This window comes from Eublepharis macularius, chromosome 8 (genome assembly GCF_028583425.1).
Source record: "Eublepharis macularius isolate TG4126 chromosome 8, MPM_Emac_v1.0, whole genome shotgun sequence".
NCBI lineage: Eukaryota > Metazoa > Chordata > Lepidosauria > Squamata > Eublepharidae > Eublepharis > Eublepharis macularius.
This window is the reverse complement of record NC_072797.1, coordinates 42,476,398-42,486,188: the sequence shown is the minus strand read 5'-3', so window position 1 is coordinate 42,486,188 and position 9,791 is coordinate 42,476,398. Positions and strand designations below refer to the sequence as shown.

General features: G+C 47.8%; 1 non-coding gene across 1 annotated transcript; it reads left to right on the top strand.

The window, feature by feature from the left end:
• The first annotated feature begins 9,277 nt into the window (after positions 1-9,277).
• Positions 9,278-9,418, top strand: LOC129335238 (U4 spliceosomal RNA). Its single transcript, XR_008597582.1, has one exon. It is a non-coding gene; the product is annotated as a U4 spliceosomal RNA (small nuclear RNA).
• Positions 9,419-9,791: the final 373 nt, after the last annotated feature.

Here is a 9,791-nt window from a genome sequence, read left to right as displayed (position 1 = left end):
TATGCTGGACAGAATTAGTTTCCATTAAGCCATCAGAAATAAGATGTAAATATAGTATACATACAACAATTGAAATACGTGGAAGAACAGTGGAAATGAAACCATCTATGGAACTTTCTTGGAGGTCCCAGCTTGAACAAAATGCTGTCTCCTTATTACAGCTGAGCAAACAATAGACTCTGAAAACTTGGTCTGGTAAGGCCAGCTCCTTTGACTTCAAAGGAAACATCACTGAAATGAAATATTAACAAGATCTCATATTTGAGTTTTACAAACAAAGAACGTCATGCTTAAAAGTCCCGGCCATGCTTGTTCTCTGGATGCAAATCACCCCATCTTTGAAAACCTGGGCTGGAATCCACTGGAAAATGCTCCTGAAACATGTACCCTGAAACATTCAGATGTGGAATACCCTGAAGCTAACTCAATAGCTACTGTGCAAAAGGATGGCATATTTGCAGACCAAAAAGGGCTTTTCTTGACCAGTGCTGGAAGAGATAATGATCTGTGAAGAGTGTGTAAATCTTTAAGCTGTCTTAGCATCTCTAATTTAGTCCCCATTTACTGTGGTCCTCTTTGGAGATCCTGCATTGGGTGTCATTGGGAGGCTAGATGGGTGACAACCTAAGAAAGTGCTTTCTTGCTTGTGACTCCACACCAAAACTTTGGAATTCCCACCCCAGGAAGATTAATCTGTCTCCTCTATTGCTATCTTCATCTAGTGGGTGAAGACTTCTTTGTTTGGCATAGCCCCAGTAACTGTTATAGTTTGTTTGTGTTTATTGATTTATGCTGTTTTAAATATTGTTTATAATTTAAGTTGTTTAAAATGTTGTTATAAATGTTTTAATGTTTGCTGCCTTGGAGACTATATTTGGATAGAAAAGTGGTGTCCAAAATGTTTTAAATTACAATAAAACCCCAAAATTCTATTTTTCTTACCGTACCCTCAATGATCTTTCCTCTCTGCTGAAGTCTGGAATCCATGGAAGAAGCTGTTTTGCATACGTCATTCTGCAGAAGTGCAAGCACCAAGGAAACTATGCAAAAGGAGGAAGTGAAGAATTCAGCAAGGCGTGGAGGAGCGGAAGGAAGTGATGTAAATGACAGGGCATGCCCCATTACAGACTCACAAACCACAAAACTGAGGTGGGTTAAATGACAAAGAGGGACCAGGCATGGGAGCTCTGCTCTCTGATGTTGGGGAGAGTAACCACATGGAACTGGGGCCCTAGTGCTAGAATTATCTCCATGTCCTAGACCCATGTTCATGAAGAACCATCCACTCCTGTATGAACTGTGTGAAAAATGCTCTTGTCCAGCTCTTCCTGTTAAGTATATTACTTTATAGGACAGTAAGATCTGGTGATCTGTTTACAAGTTTTCTCTATAGCAGCCCCTCTTCTTTGGAATGGGCTTCCAGAAAATTGGTTCCTCTATTGGCCTTTTGGCAATATTTTAAGGCTGTGCTCTTTCGGTAGACTTGATGTGAAGGCACCAGGTAATATGTGGTGGGCCATACCTGGTCTCTCTTTAGCATTGAACCCTCTCAGTTGCACAGTTTGAAAGTCAATAATGAGTATGCCCTAGCATTTCCATCAGTTTACTCAGTTCCTTTCCTCCTTGTCTTTCATGATGTTCTGATATTGTTTTTAACTGGAGTGTTTCATTGTTTCTGTATCTGGTGTAATGTTTGTAAGCCACCTTGAGTTCTTCAAGATGGAAAAAGTATAATGTACTATAATTGTCTTAAAGCAAATGCTTGATTTAAAAATGCTGAAGGACGTTCTGGAGGTCTTTCATTCATGGAGTCGCCGTAAGTCTTGATGGCACGTAACACACACATACAGCAATGCTTATTTGTGTGTCCCATTATTAAACTGTGGGAGAGCCTTACTACGTCATAAATAAGCATGCTGCCTTCTCAGCATAAGCCCTGGCTTACGTCTTAATAGCCTCTATCTGCCGCCACTTGCAGATGCCACATACCGATCAATTCAAGCCCCCAGATCAGCATGAAACTTTATAGGATCTCCTTCCAGCTGGAGCTGAAAACAAAGAAGAAATGTTTTTGTGCTGAAGTCTCCCATGAACTCACTCTCATTTTGATTATACCTGATGTTGGAATAAATAATAAAATGAAATTATTCTCTAAACTGTTGTCTCTCTAAACTCTTGTCATAAAAATCCATCCACATTTGCCAAGCAGTCTGAATGCTTTAGGAAAGTGGGGGAAAGGATACATTTGGCCAATAAATTGCAAACTTCAAACATATTTTCACACTTAGAAATTATCCTTCTATAATGGGAACTCTAAAAAAATGTTTTTGAACTAATAAATTTTGAAAAACAGACTATAAAATCTACAAGCACTGAAATAACAGAAGCCTAAAATATTTAGAACATGTTCCTTGAACAAATAACATAATCCCTGGCACACAGGAGCACATGGTTTGCTTCAAACATGTTTCATTTTGTCATTGCAGTGAGTGCGCAGTATTTCTCTTTGGGTGCAAGAGTGATTGATGTCCTTGGAAGAGCTGCTTGTAAGAACATGCCAGTTGCCAAAGCAAACACGTTGGAGGGAAGTGTGTGCAGGAGGGAGAGCTGTACTCCTTGGAGCAGATCTGGGTTTGGGGAGTTCACAAAGAGGTGAGACAGCTAGCTGCAGAACAAATACAAACACTCTGCACACTTCATCTAAATAAATTATATACACAATCTGGCCTTCAGTAGTTATTAACAGAGCATTTACTACCCTTCCCTTGTGCCCCTATAGAATGCAGGCAGAAAGCCAACTTTTGCTCCGGTAATGATTTATAACTTTTCCTTCTTGTGAATGGATCTATTACTACTAAGATCTCTTCCATTTTATTTCCCCCCAACACTGTTGCCATTCCAAAACAACATGATCTGGTTACCTTCTGTCCTAGTGGTCCAGTACCAGGTTACCGGTGCGCATTATTAAATTTTGCTAGTGCTAGACTGAACGGGCCAAAAGAAACATTCACCAAACATATCGATCAATTTTCCGTGTTAAAACCAATCATAGAAACTTGACTTAAAAGATGGAATGTGAGGCTGCCTGAATCGGCTTATTTCAGACGTGCTGCCTTTGTACTACTCGTCTAAAGACCGACTCTGCTTGCCCGATTTCCAGAAACTAGGAGAGTGATCACTTGACCCAGGGCATTTTTTGTGGTGGTAAGAAGTTCTGGTTGTCTCTGTTTATGTAATTGTAGGTGTTGGGTAAACGGTGGTTTTTTTTGTTCAGACTTCTTTTTGATTATTTTACAGTTTACAAATGGATCCCCCTCCAATCTTTGATTCATTTTTAATAGTAATTGAAAACACATGTGACACAGAGGTGCCCTTCCCACAGTGTCAGACTGGGAGCTCCTGGCCCATTGTGCAGGCTGCGCTGTAATGTGCTGGTTTGGCTCTGCAGAACAAAGCACGTGACCACCTGAGGTGCCACCATTCAAAAGGCCGTGTGGCTTTATTTAGCGTTTCGTTATTTTCTACGCCACTTTTTCAGAGCCCTGCTTGAGGCAGCTTACAATTTTAAACCACAGTATCAAAACATGAGCCATCGGACATAAGCAGTATAAAAACCAACCATAAAACAGAAGCAGACCATTTTAAAAGCTGTTAAGAAAAAATCCCCTACTTCAAAGCCTGGGGGTGGGGAGGAGTGTGTTTTGACCTGGCACCTGAAAGGAAGTGTACAGCAGGAAAGCCTCAAGGGGGTGGTGTCCCTGCGACAGAGGAGGCAAGAAGGCTCCCCCTTTGCCCCACGCCTTTCTCCCAGAGGAGGGAGAGAAGCCACCGCTGCCCACCCCTTTCCCTCCCTCCTGCAAACCCTGCCCAAGGGCCAGTTGTCTCTATGGCTCCTGCTCTGCCACCACCCAGTAGCCTGGCTGGGCGAGTGGTGTGAAGTGGGGCTGGGGGTACCGGGGATGCTGCTGGCACCTGCAACCTCTGCAAGCGAAGCCGGAGCGGGGAATCAGCCTTGCAGCAAAAGAAGCGCGGAGCTGCCTTCCTTATTTTTGCATTGTTCATTTTCAGCGGCCAGCAAGCGGCATGCGCATTCTAGTCTTCTTGCTTTCCCCTCTGTTGAAGACTGGGAGCAACAACGTTACAGTTTGACGCCAAGGGGGTCATAACACCTTGGGCCTTCTCTGGGTGAGAGAAATGGCTACCCACTTGCCCCAGAAGCTATAGCCGGGAGCAGGTGTGGAGGGTCAAAAGAGGCTTCTTCACGAAAGGAGTGCTTCTGCCAAAGAGAAACTCGTCTCAGGGTTTCTCCTCTTTGAAATGAATTAGTATCTTTGCCAGAATTAATTTCCTGACCATACACTGCATACATGAATGTGACTTGACCTGATGCATGGTTTGGCTCACTTTCTTGAGTTATCTGATCTGCCTGTAGATCGTTTCCTGTTATCTTTTTGTGGCACAGTTGTGGTCTGACTGGGGCGGGAACGTTGAGGTTCAGACATCATTCAATTACACAGCCCACAGCTCTTGGGGAGAGGGATGGCAAAAATTCTGTCTCAACTGGGGATGATAAAATATTGGAATACAGCCCTGGAAATCACCTTGAACCTGTCTCCATAAATTCTTGGATTCAAAAATCCTATTTTTTCGCCTACTTGAAAGCTGTATAAATTAGGAGTCAAGTAAGCGAGTCATCAAAATGGAACACGTTTGCATGGATCGTAAAGAAATTGTGCTTGGGCCCTGCAGACAGGAATTCAACAGGTGCACCTTTGCCCCAGCACAACTGGGGGAGCCTCGGCCTGTTGAATATGGGACTGCTGCTGAAGACAGAACATCTGAACCCTTCCAGAATCAACGCCAGGGCCTGCCTCGGAGCCTGGGAAATGGGCCAAAGGCAGCAGAACCGAAACTCCGGGGCGCAGCTGGCCAGAGATTCTCCGGCTGGTATTCCTCCCCTGGGGAGTTTCAAGAGGTCGTCCTCCTGCATTGCTTTCTTGCAGCGCGGCGCACCAGCCAAGCCAAGCCAAGCCAAGCCAGCCGAGGGCCCGGAGCTTGGGGAGGGAAGGTGCGATTCGCGCCCCTCGCTGGACCCGAGATTCCTCTGGAGACTCAAAGGGACTCTGGAGACACAAAGCCTCCCGGGGCAGCGCCAGCGATCCGCGGCCGGCGCGGCGGCTCTGCTGAGCGGAGATCGGAGATCCGGGGGCCCGGGCTTGGCCGCAGCCTGGGAGGGGAAACTCGGCGCCTCCCTGCCCGCCTCAGACCCGGCAGCCCTTGGCAAGCTGGCTGGCCTGCTGTCCGTCCGCTCCCCTCTTATCCAGCCCTCCCTCCAAGGGGCGCGCCTTGCTCTCACGTCGTCCATGTGATTCTCACAACAACCCTGTGAGGGAGGTCAGGGCGAAAAAGAGGGATGGCCCTAAATCGCTTGGAGCTTCGTGACACTCGCGGGACTCTCCCCACACCCCCACCAGATACGGAAACGATTTGCGCTTCTTCCAGGGGAAGCACCGAGAAGGGAGGAGGAAATCAGACGCCACAGACTGGAGGGAGACAAGACCCGACGCGAGGGCGGGGGCCGACAGCGGGCCCGGGGCTGCCTCCGCGGTCCCTGACGCCGAGGCTGAGTCCGTCACTCGGACCCGGCAACTTCTGCTCCACACACAGCCAAGCTTTCCAGCTCGGCAGGGCTCTTTGCCGGAGACTTAAGCGACCCTAAGCAGAGATCCTTCTCGCGTCTATTCGGTGGAGCTCAAGCCTAGGAAAGCATCGTGGCGTGGAAGTTTTCCAAGCGTGAAACTGTCTCCGTAGCCGCAGCATCCAAACCAAACGCTACTGCGGCCGGCAGAGGCCCGGGGCGGCGGGCCCGTCTAGCAGGGGGCAAAGGAGCCCGGGGCGGCAGCCCGCGTCCTCGCCTCCGTCCTCCCAACGGCCCGAGAGTGGCTCGAAGTCCCCCGCGAGCCTCCCTGCAGAGGCAGGCTTCGAACGGGGGCTTGGCGGGTCCTCGTCCGCCCCTCGAACTACGACGCCGGCGAAGCGCGCCCGGCCAAGCCACGGCAGGGCTCGCGTCTTTCCAGGCGCTTCTCTAACCCCTGGACCGCAAAAGCCCGCCCGCGCCAGCCCCGGGCATCCCAGGCCGGGGGACGCTTGGGGGCAGCTGAGGCGGGCCGGCCTCGCTTCTTGAGTGCTTTGCCCCTCTCGCCCAGCACTGCAGCCAGAGGCCTCTGGCGATTCTCGAGGCACCAGCCGGCCCCTTAAGAGAGCCGCTGGTCTTGCTAAGAAGGGGGGGGGGGCAGGATCAGACGGGGTCCAGCCAGTCCTGCCTTCTGAACCAGAGTCCAGCAGCCAGCAGGCACCGGGGGTCCCTTCGGCCACTCCTGCTCTGGACTGCGGATGATGATGATGATGATGATGATACCTTACCCCAAATCAAGTGGCCAGGCCGAAGCCACCTTTTGATCTACAGCTGTGGTTTCGAAAATAAAGGAGATGTTTTGAAAGTGTCACGAATTCTCCAGGACATTGTGTGTTTCAAACCCGGCGAGTGGGCGGGATGTGCCAAAATTTGGGGCCCAAAGCCTTCAGGATCAGGGCTTGCCACTCTTCCAGGCAGGGATCCTAGGCGGCCTCCAGGCAGACAGTCAAAAGAAGAACAACAGAATTAGAGCCCAGTGGCACCTTAGAGACCTACAAGATTTTAGAGAGTAAGCCTTCGAGAATCAGAGTTCCCTTCTTCAGACCCCACGAGGAACGGAGAAGGGAGCTTTGACTCTCGAAAGCTTACACGAAGAAATCTTGTTAGTCTCCAAGGTGCCCCTTGGTTCAAATCCTGCTGTCGACTACAGACCAACACGGCCCCCCACCATAAATTATCCTCATTCAAAAGAAAGGACTTTCTGGCTCATGGGGGGGAAAAACACCGGTTAAATATCTGCCTGTGGCTCAGCCCCCTAAAGGCAGGAGCAGCCCTGCAGGGGAAGCCCAGCCAGCATTGTCCGGGGATCCAGCTGAGCGCCGCAATGGTTTGAAAACTTGCGGCTGAGAAGAAGCGCCGGGGAGAAAGAGGCGGAGCTTTCTTTGGGCTCTTCTGAGATGTTTGCCCTCCATGAAAAGAGCTTCTGAGCAAAATTGTGAGTGTGGAGGGAGTCTTACTAACTAAGGATATTCTATACAAGAAGCAACATTTTTTAAAAAAAACTTTTGAGGTAGTGGATAAAAGCTTACATTGAGATCCTTGAGACCTTGGAAGTAGTTCTGCTTCGGTATGAAGATTTTGGACAAATGAGCTATTTATTACGTGCAAGGAACCATCTAAAGCAAGACTTCCACGGCAGAACAGGCTGGCTGGAGCGCTGGACTTGAACTCTGCTCAAATCTGTCCACCCTGAAACTCAGAGGGTGACTCTGACCCAGCCCAGAGGGCCACTGCAAAAGAGCCAGTCTGGTGTAGTGGTTAAGAGCGGCAGGACCCTAATCTGGAGAGCCGGGTTTGATTCCCCACTCCTCCGCTTGAAACCAGCTGGGTGACCTTGGCTCAGTCACAGCTTCTAGGAGCTTTCTCAGTCCCACCGGCCACCTCACAGGGTGTTTTGTTGTGGGGATAGTAATGACACACTTTGTAAACTGCTCTGAGTAGGCTTAAGTTGTTCTGAAGTGCGGTGTATAAATCGAATGTTTATTGTTATTATTATCGTTATAATAGAACAGAAGAGGAGAGATCCAGGTAGGCCTCAGAGAAATGGGTAATAGGAGATATACATACAAAAATACGAATACAATATATCAATCTACTTTGGCTGTACTTAGAGGACTTACAGTGCAATCCTATGCAGAGTTACTCCAGTCTAAGCCCATTGAAGCCAATGGCCTTAGACTGGAGTAACTCTCCATAGGATTGCACTGTTATTCTCTGTGAGGTACTAAGAATCTAAATGGGAACGGAGGGGATGAATGTTGGCTGTCCGGCTTAACTGGGTTATTTAGCGAGAGAGCTGCCAGTTCACCAGCTTTGAATGAACTCCTGTCCTGGGGATTGGGTTGAACACAGCTGCGTTTACTGCATGCGAGCAAGAAAGGAGCTTTTAAAACCAGATTTTTACCTTCACAGTTGCAGACAGTGTGATGTTAGGATTCAGGATTTTACTAACCTCGGTCGATTGCCACATTCTGCTTAATGTAGATGGGCTTTTAACCTCTATTCATTGTGAATGTCCATTCTTTTGAACATGACAGTTCTAAACATAACCGTTTCGTCTTGCAGAATGAAAAGGGACGTCAAACCCAAACTAGATACTTTTAACATAATAGTAAAAAGAATCTTCTCTCTAAAAACTGTCCAAGGAGTTTGGAAAATACCCCATGGAGGACAGTTCTCGTTTTACTTTGAATAAATGGCATCTTTTTGGGGGGGGGGGCTTGAAATGGTCAAAAGGGAAGAAGTCAGAGTGATTTGGATAACCCAGACTCCCAAGTACATTGCCTGTGAGTGGAAAAGTGCACTTCAGGTGCTGATCATTTTCTGCTTTCTCGAGACACTTTTGGGACAGATTCCGCACACGTTGCATAATGCACTTCCAATCCTCTTTATAGATCATTTGGAACGGATTTTTTTGTGTGCGGAACAAAAAATCCACCTCAAACAATTGATAAAGTGCATTGAAAGTGCATTATCCAATGTGTGCAGAATCAGCAATATTACGGCATAAACTTCCTCAGATGCGCATAACGAACTTTACTATCCCCGCAGAGCCGGCCTGGTTTGGCATTCCGTGGACCGAAAGGGCAAGTGGTGACTGTACCAGGCGTCCCAAACTCGATCACCTGGCACTTTTGGACTCAGGAGGGAGGCTAGTGGGGGACCTCACAAACTGGCTGCCACAGGTGATGAGACAATCGCGAAACTATAGGAGGTCCCAAGCCTCCAGGTGGGCAACTGCTTTCGAAGGGGGGCTCCCTGGCCTGCAGACACCCCTAAGCTCTTCAGAAGCGCTCCGGGCTCAGCTCTTGCTTTGAGGTAGAGGTGCCGTGACGTCATACAATAGGTGACGTTGGCTTGGTTAGCATGTAATTCCCAGGATGCACTGCAGCAGGGCTGAGGTTTTGTGGACAAGACAAGAAAGGGGGACCCACTGCTTAAGATGAGAGGTGCTGGGCGCAGAACGTTTCAGTGTGTGAGAGAGGGGATGGATCAGTCCCTGGGCTGGCGCTGTTGGGGGCTCACCCTATCGAAGCTAACTTTCCTCCGGCTAGGGGCTGAAGGGACACGAGCGGATCTTTAGTCTTTGCGCAGTGGCAATATCGTAACTAATGAGGTTAATCCGAGGTGCGATTATTGCTAATTGAAAACTTTTCCCAATGCCTCGTCACGATTACTTGAAATATAGTAATTAGTGGCAATTTTTGGTAGTCTCTACGGAGACTCATTTTTCTTGTTAAAAACAGGTTTTGTGTGCTATCTTTTTATATATAAAATCAGTGCTTTATTTTCACACCTTTCCACAAGCAAACATAAAACCATGTTTAAAAAAATCATGGAATTGTATTACCTGTCTCTGTCACAAACACGTAGGGTTAAAATGTACTCATTACTACATTAAAAATAAATACAAAAAGTGATGTATGAATAAAAGGTGAAGTTGTAGCGGTTGGTTAATTTAAATTTTAAAACCAAAAACTAATAACCCCCCCCCTATTTTTAACCAGAAAACTACCCCCAACTCCCACTGCTTGCTGTATTTCAAGTCCTCGTGGCGAGGCACTGGGGAAAGTTTTCAGTCAGCACCAACCACGCT